Source organism: Delphinapterus leucas, chromosome 9, assembly GCF_059928025.1.
Source record: "Delphinapterus leucas isolate spDelLeu-1000000601 "Yukka" chromosome 9, BTC_Dleu_Yukka2, whole genome shotgun sequence".
In the NCBI taxonomy this organism is placed as follows: domain Eukaryota; kingdom Metazoa; phylum Chordata; class Mammalia; order Artiodactyla; family Monodontidae; genus Delphinapterus; species Delphinapterus leucas.
In genome coordinates, this window is record NC_143137.1 from 31,628,803 (window position 1) to 31,638,020 (window position 9,218).

Here is a 9,218-nt window from a genome sequence, read left to right on the forward strand (position 1 = left end):
TTTCAAGAGATTCACACGTTAAAGATTGTCTGCATGTTGATGATCCTGAGTGATTTGGATGGGTGTTGTCCTCCATGTAAGACTGTGTCCATTCTCCTAACAGACCTAAATTCCTTAGCTCTTAGGTCATAATTTGGCTTCCTAATTTTCAGCTGAGGGAAACAGAAAGCAGTGTTGGAGTTTTTCAGTCCCAGATGGTAGTCTCTGCTTCCAAAGAACATTTATTCATTATTTCAGTGAATTTTCTTAGTGATGGCTCTGGCAAATTCTATAGGGCTACACAGACCTATAAGAGGTTGGGTGAATAGAATAACACCCTTCATCTACTTCCTTCATACTTCTCAGTCTCATCTTCTCACTCTCTTGGGGCTACTCTCAATCCTCCACTGGTCATTTAAGTTTTGAAGCTCACTACCGCTCCATTTTTGGTCTCCTTACACTCCGTTTTCCCTTAGTAATCTCACCCATTCCTATGGCTTCAGATACCATTCATGTACCAATGATTCCCAAATAGGAAGCTCTACCTCAGTGGTTCTCAAAATGTGATCCCTGAACCAGCAGCAACAGCATCACCTGGGTAGAAATTCAAATTCCTGCCCCTTCTCCCCACAACCCTGTGAGATTAGAAACCCTGAGAGTGAGGTCTAGTAACCTTCAGTTTAACAAGCTCCACCGGTGATTCTGGTGCTCACTAAAGTTTGAGAACTACTGCTTTAGTTTGTCCTATTTTTGTGAGCTCCATGCTGGTATAGCTGACCAACTACAGTTTCATAGATGTCTAACAGACATGTACAAAACGGAAACCATGATCTTTCTCCACCTCCCAAACTGTTCCACATTAGGTATTCCAGATTTCAGTAAATTATATCATCACTCAGTTTCTTAAACCTGAAATCCAGAGTCACCTCTGACACTTGTTTCCACCTCACGTTCCACATTCAATTAATGACCACACTGTGTTCAACTTTACTTCTAGAATGTATTTTGCACATACCTGTTTATTTCCATCATGAATACTTCAACCCTGTCCTAAGCCACCATTGTCATCTGTTGCCTAGACTACTGAAATAATTTCCACTTGGTGTCTCTGTAGCCTCTTCTGGCCCTCAGCAATCTACTCTTCATATGCTCTTGCCACAGTTCTGATCATGTCAGCCCTTAACTTAGAATCTTTCAAGGACTATCATTTGCACTTAGAATTAGGACCCAAATCTTTAGTAGGTTTTACAAAATTGGTGCTTCTCAAAGGGTCAGGGGGTAAACTACTGAATTAGAATCTTTTGGAGGTAGGACTTGGAAATTTGTATATATAATATTATATAATGCATTCCAATTACAGTCAATCCTCATAAAATTTCATATTATAAAATGTTTAATGTAATAATGTATAATTAGTTTTTAGCAGTAAATACAGTTCCCTTTCACTAAAAGCCTAAGAAAAGTTTGATCATTATTCTTCTCATTTAAAGAAGATTTTTCAATTAAAAGTTTACTCTTTATGTTTAATTCACTAACATTTTTAGTATAATTGTGTTGTTTTGATCAAGAATGTGTTACTAAAAATTATAATGGTAACTCAACCCAGAAAAAATTCATAACATTTGAAGTCTCATGGTTAGAGAAAATTAAAAATTAAATTTCAACTTATATGCATATTTTGTTACAGACAAGCATGATACAATGATCAACAAAATATTTTTCAAGCACAAAATCTACTATTCAAGAATAAACATCTTTGGGAGTATAGTAGACTAGAAATATGAGTTAACAAGGAAAAAAGGAACAATGGAAATTTTCTAAATGTTAAAGAAGAGTATATTAATATATTTTAAATGGGTTATGGTAGTTATAAAATTATAGCATTTGATTTCTCATAAGACATTTAGAAGAATGTTGTAGTAGTTTCATTTTTAAATGTCAATTCTTACAATGTGCCAGAAATTAAATGCTTTGCAGCTGTTTAATATTATGATGATTTTTCCCTGAAAACAAAAATCTTTGAGGCAATGATTTTTCAAAATGATTGGAAAGGGTACAAGAGCAAAAATAAAGACCATTGATAGTAGTGTTTGGGGCAAACTTCTCTATCCTAGCTAGTTTGATCTCTTCACTAAAGTAAAAGTGTTTGACAAATTAATTTGTAAGTAAGAGTTGAGACAGCATACTCCTATAGATTATTGGGCACAAGATTACTCCCCAAATTTTAAAAAGTCAAATAAGGAAAAATAATGACAAAATCTAATGTTCACCCATTCCCACAGAAGAAGCCTCAGAAAAAGGCTGTGACCCCCAAAGTCATAGGGAAAAGGATAGTTGTATAAATTTGGTCAAATAGGGGTCAGTTTCATCTCTAAGGGTCAGGAGACATAACTGAAAGCAATCCTTCTTATCTTGACTTTGACACTCATCCAGATGCACATCTGGATATTTAAGTATGTAGGAGTCTACAGAAAAGTGGACCCAGTCAGACAGGAAGTATCTAAGACCAAGAAGCCTGAGATTTTCCAAGAGTTATACCACTGTTGAGAATTTGTTCATAAATTGGAAGGAGCTGGTTTGTTATCCTAACTTTCACAACAGGGGGCTGGAGTTAATTTGTTCTGGTTTGAATGTCTTTCCCATCCTTTTTCTATGCTAAGTAGTATTTCTGCTTTCTGTTATCCTGTATTTCTTGACCTGTTAAACAGACTGCCTGGTGAAAATCTATTCTCTCTTTATCTTAGAATGTTTCATCTCCCCCTCAGTAGTATAAAGGATTTTTGTGATTTTGATATTTGTTTGGTCTATTGAAATTAGACCTGGGGGAAAGGAAATCCAAACTGATAGCTTTAAATGGGGAAATGTTAATCAAAGACTACAAACTTTCAGTTATAAGATGAATAAGTTCTGGAGATCTCATGTACAGCATGGTGACTATAGCTGATAATACTGTATTATACAACTGAAAGTTAAGAGAGTAGATCTTCAATGTTCTCGCCAGAAAAACAAAATTGTAATTATGTGACATGATAGGGCTTTTAGCTAATGCTATGGTGATAATCAAATCACAATATGTAAGTGTATCAAATCAACACATTGTGCACCTTAAACTTACACAATGTTATATGTCAATAATATCTCAATAAAGCTGGGGAAAACCCCCCAAATTATAGCTTTGATGCAAAGATATCACATTGAATGCTTCAAAGAATGCCAAGTGCTAATAAGAGAGGAAAATTCACAGGGAAAACATAGGAAATTAGGGGGAAAATGAAGCTTGCATCATAGTAGGAAAGACAATAAAAGTATAAACAAGTAAAAATATATAATGATGAATGCTAAGGAGAAAAAAAGCACAGGAGAAAAAATGAGCAGAGTAGGAAGGGAGGAAGTGAGCCCTGTGACTCTCTCAGGGGAGAGCAAGGCAAGCTGAAGAAACAGCCCTTCAAAGACCCTACAGTAGGGGACACGGGTTCGAGTCCTGGTCCAGGAAGATCCCACATGCCATGGAGCAACTAAGCCAGTGCGCCACAGCTCCTGAGCCCATGTGCCACAACTACTGAAGCCCACGCACCTAGACCACAACTACTGAAGCCCGCACTCCTAGAGCCCGTGCTCCACAACAAGAGAAGCCACTGCAATGAGAAGCATGTGCACCGCAATGAAGAGTAGTCCCCGCTCACTGCAACTAGAGAAAGCCCATGCACAGCAACAAAGACCCAAGGCAGCCAATAAATAAATAAATAAAAATAAATAAAATAATTTCTTTTAAAAGACCCTGCAATGGGAGCCTGCCCAGATGACCCCAATGAGGACAGTAGGGCTGGAGCTGAGTGACCAAAAAAAAAAAAAAAAAAAAAATAGGAGCTGAAGCCAGAGAGTTTGCTAGTGGGCTAGGTCATAAAGAGCATCATGAATGACCATAAGGACTTCAGCTTTTATTCTGAGTGTGCTAGGAAGCCACTGTTGTTGGGCAGAAATATGACGTGGTATGGCAGGATCACCCTGGCTGCTGGGTTGAGATTAGACTGAAGTGGAACCAAAGTAGATTCCAAAGGCTAGGTAGGAGGCAAAGACATTTAGATAGGTGGGATTTGATGGTGACTTAGACTAGACAAGTGACAAATGGAGACGGTAAAAGTGGTTCGAGTGTGAAGAAGATATGAAGCTATAATAGATTTTACCAAGTGGAAAAATTTCATAAACATTTTACAGTTTTTATGAATATAAGACGGCATCAGCAATATCTAGAGCACTTTCAAGCCATATCGATCTCTTAGTTACCCCCTGATACCATAAAGGTAAAAGATTCTGAAAAGGAGGGTTTATTCTAGCAGAAACCAAATGCCAAGAAACAGGTTGTTGGCTCTTTGTGTAGGGAATGCTGGCCTTTTTCCACTGACTGGGGCCAGGAGACAGTCAGTGACCTGCCTGAGCCTGTCTTGTAAACGGGGAGATAGGATTGTAACACAGCCACAAAGAAAGGCCAGGTGGAAAGCACCTGATGCCGCCTAATGTAATTAGCCCAATGATAAACATGCACAAGCACGTGGTGAGGTGAACATTTGAATTTGTAGCCGTATGTGTCCCCTTTAGAGTGATATCTTCTCGGCAGGATGGAAGCATGGGGTTGGAAAGGTGAGGGGACTGGTACAGAAAGTCAGAGCACATGGAGTTGAGCATTTGCCTCTGAGCCAAAGCAGTCAGATTCCCCTTCCAACTGACAACATAGCCAGAGCTCTCAACTTTGTTCCAGAAGGTTCTTTGTTCTTCTATTTGAACATACATCTGCTAGCTAACAGCCTGGGAATTTGAGCACGTAATTCTGTTTCCTGCCAAAAAACCAGCCCTTCCTGCTAGACTCAACAACTAAGTGATTGTTAAAGTAACCAATTAGTCTTATCTCTTTTGCAAAGAGATACCAGCTACATTTTCATATGAAAGGGAACATCCCAGTTACAAAATCCACAGGAATACAATGACAGTGGGGAGGTTGGGCAGAGAGGGAGAGGTGATTATTTGGGAGAACGAGGGTGGATAATACAAATCCAGCATAAAAAGTTGGTTGGAATATGCCAAGGACCTAATTCAGGTCTCTTGTCCTCACACTTTACCTTGGGTGATAAAAGCTCATCAGAAATCCATGGAAGGATCTAATAAAGGATGATTTTACCTAACGGTGAAATATTCATATGTCTTGTGACAGAGGTAACATAACCTTTCTTTGCATATTGCTGTGGCTACACTTTTTTTCTTCATTGCTTTGACGGGCTCCCATCATATTCCAGATCAAATTGACCACAAATCTCTATCTCTTCAAAATTATTTGCACATTTTTTTCACCTAGAAAATGTGGGAAACACTTATCTCCTATCTTCTCCTCTCTTCAGCCTTTCTAGTGTACTCACACTTAATTGCATAGAATTATAAGATTTCTGTTAAGCTAAATAAGCCTCAAAATTTACTGTCGCCAGATCCAAGCCAAGGGCGGTTAAATTTTCCCAGGATATTAGGCTCTTTGAGACAGACACAAATGGGCCTCTCAAGCCAGTCTCCTCAGTCACAAGGGCTCTAGGATAGTAGTGGGCTTGGTCAATCTACTAAAGTTAATAGACTCCTATTAGGTTCCTAGGCAAGCTTTCTGAAGGATTAGCACAAACCCCAACATTCTGCATAGTTCTCCTGAAAGGACAGGATGCTTAAAACTTTAAAGCATTAAGCAAGGCTACATAATCAAGAGCCTTTAGATTTTTCATTTTATACTCCCAACTTTTGAGATCAGGTCAAAGATGGGGTGTGTGTGGGGGGGTGTCAGTGTAACTGTCCTTGGTTCTGAAAGGGTGGTAATATTGAAGTAATTCATTTATTTAAGAATGTCTACCAATGTCTAATGGATTCCCAGTATGCATTTATGTAACTTATATCAGTGACAACCCACAGCTGTTTGGTTTACAACTCTACTGTGAACGACTAAAATATAGATTGGGCTGAATAGTTTCTTGGTCATTAAACTGGTTAGAAAAGATACAGTGATTTTATTTTATTTTATTTTTAATTTTTTAGAGTATGGTTGATTTACAGTGTTGTGTTACTTTCTGGCGTACAGCAAAGTGATTCAGTTATACATACGCATATATTCTTTCTTTTTCAGATTGTTTTCCCATATAGGTTATTACAGAATATTGAGTACAGTTCCCTGTGCTATATAGCAGGTCCTTGTTGGTTATCTATTTTATATATCTTAGTGTGTACATGTTAATCCCAAACTCCTAATTTATCCCTCCCCCTCACATTTTCCCTTTGGTAACCATAAGTTTGTTTTAGAAATCTGTGAGTCTCTTTCTGTTTTGTAAATAAGTTCATTTGTATCATTTTTAAATTAGATTCTGCATGTGAGTGATATCATATATTAGTCTTTTTCTGTCTGACTTACTTCACTTAGTATGATAATCTCTAGGTCTGTCCGTGTTGCTGCAAATGGTATTTCGTTCTTCTTATGGCTGAGTAATATTCCATTGTATATATATATTGGTTGGCCAAAAAGTTCTTTTGATTAATGAATATGTTGTTCAATAAAGTTATTGGTGAAAATGAAAAATGTGTCTTTTATTTTTACTCAAAACCAGACGAACTTTTTGGCCAACCCGATACCATATCCTATTTATCCATACCTGTGTCGATGGACATTTAGGTTGTTTCCATGTCTTGGCTATTGTAAATAGTGCTGCAATGAACATTGGGGTGCATGTGTCTTTTTGAATTATGGTTTTCTCAGGGTATATGCCCAGCAGTGGGATTGCTGGGTCATATGGTAGTTCTATTTGTAGTTTTTTAAGAAACCTCCACACTGTTCTCCATAATGGCTGTATCAATTTACATTCCCACCAACAGTGCAAGACGGTTCCCTTTTCTCCACACCCTCTCCAGCATTTATTGTTTGTAGACTTTTTGATGATGGCCATTCTGACTGGTGTCAGGTGATACCTCATTGTAGTTTTGATTTGCATTTCTCTGATAATTAGTGATATTGAGCATCTTTTCTTATGCTTTTTGTCCATCTGTATGTCTTCTTCGGAGAAATGTCTATTTAGATCTTCTGCCTGTTTTTTGATTGGGTTGTTTGGTTTTTGATATAGAGCTGCATGTTTGTATATTTTGGAAATTTATCCCTTGTTGATCGCTTCATTTACAAATATTTTCTCCCATTCTGTGGGGTGTCTTTTCAATTTTTTCATGGTTTCCTTTGCAGATACAGTGATATTAAAACTTCCCAGTCCTTAAGATGTTACTCCATGGCAGAACCCCCTGACCTACTATGAAAATATAATTTAAAAAATAAAGTGTAACAATAATGAGAGAATGTTGGAGAAAGAAGAGGAACATAATGTGCAGCAAAATTAGCCATATAATGTATTAATACGTCCTAGTTCAAAAATGTTGTAGGAAGAAGTAGACTTTAAAACCTGAGGGGAAAAAGTTTAAGCTGAAAACAGAATCAGAAGTTCAAAGATGATGAAATACTGATGTCAATTTAATAAAAACAAGTGTCTATACAATATAGTGGAAATAAGGGTCTGGTTCTTTGCATAATTTAGATTAGGGAAGCATAATATGGTTTGCACATATCTGGAATATAACCAGCTAGCAAGGGTATTATCTCAAAGAACTATGCTGGAGCCAAATGAGATTACTGAGAACAACAAACCCTTTGATATCATGTCACATTTATAGCAGGAAGTGCATATAAAAGTCTAATTTCCACACTTAATTAGGGACTATCTCACTGGAAACCTGGATGGAGTCAAAAGAGAGAGCAAAGATAAAAATGTCTGTGGGTTTTGTATAAATATGTAAATTTCTAGATGAAGAGAAAACGATCCTTGCAGGAAAGCTGATTGTATTTCTTTACAGAGAAACTTCTAAATAATTTCATTCCTCAGTAGGGATTGACTGTTTCTGTTGCCTGTGACTGGGACCATATCATAGGTCTTGCTGTAAAATAAATCAATAAATTCTTTAACACACAATAGTAAGTCTGGCTCTGCACTGCTCCCCAAGTGTAGGAGCAGGTGAGAGATAAAAGGGAGTTAACACAAATCAATTGACAAAAATTTTTAACAACTTAAAATTTAAATATTCTAAAACCTGACTTTGGCCTTGATGAAAATGAGGGTTACAACAAACAGGAGAACCAATGAAAAACCCTACTGGATATTTGCTAAGTTGGGCTATATGAGATATTCCTGGCAATTCCCACGTCATGTAGTATTTAGGTTCAAAATCCTAAACACACACACACCCCCCACGCAAGAAAGTTCTCGTACTAGGGTACAACCCGTCAAGTCTTCAGTGGATATAATAACCCTGCCAATGAAACACAGTATACCTAGTGCCTCTATCCATTATCATTATTAGTTGAGCCTCAGCAAGAAAACCAACTTGTCAAGGTAAGGACCCCACCTCTTCTTGGAAGCCAGGATCTAAAGGAGATACTGTGTGCTCCTGAGATGCTAACAAAGGACCGACTATTTTCAGACTAGCCTAATCATTTAAAGCTCTGGCTTTGTTTGAAACAAATGATCAGTAGAAAATGCGTTCTTGCAGGACTACACAGAGGTGCAGGCCAAATAATTGCTGTATGTGGAACAGACTGGGAGAAGGCCATGTTCATCTTGATTTTAGGATCTTAATGCCTTGATTATATTTATCTGTATTATCCTGTGCTGTTAATGTGTCCTCTAATACCACGTCTTCCACCATAAGTTGGTCCCCATCAAGAAGAATTGCCTCAGCCACAAACAACCCTGATTCACAAATGTGGTCACAGTCATGGTCAATGTTTAGCCCATACTGAATTTTTCTAAAGCAAATATTGTTCCGTGCTCTGTATTTTCAGAGCAGATCACTGCCTAATGTGTTATCCTGCTCACCAGAGAGTGAAAATCCCCCTTCTGCTGCTCACTTGAGAGCGTTCCATAAACCCTAACAAGGTGGGTCATCAGGAAGTCAACCTGCTAAGTTCTGGAGAAATCTCATTTTGAAGAAAGAAGCCACTGTAAAATAATTGGCTTTAATCCAGTGTAATAGTTACCTCAATCAGAACAGACCCATGAATAAGCAACTAAAACTAAGTTGCAGTCTTCCCAGAGTTATCTTGTGCTTCCTAATCTTCTTACATTTCAAGAGGGGATAGAAAAATACTCTGGTTTTCTATCTGACTCAGATTAATGCTTCCTTAG

The 9,218-nt window shown here is 37.7% G+C and overlaps 1 long non-coding RNA gene across 1 annotated transcript in view; it reads left to right on the top strand.

Moving 5' to 3' along the window:
* The window catches only part of LOC111179216 (uncharacterized), a 163,094-nt gene that overhangs the window by 121,012 nt on the left and 32,864 nt on the right, over positions 1-9,218 (top strand). The window lies entirely within an intron of this gene.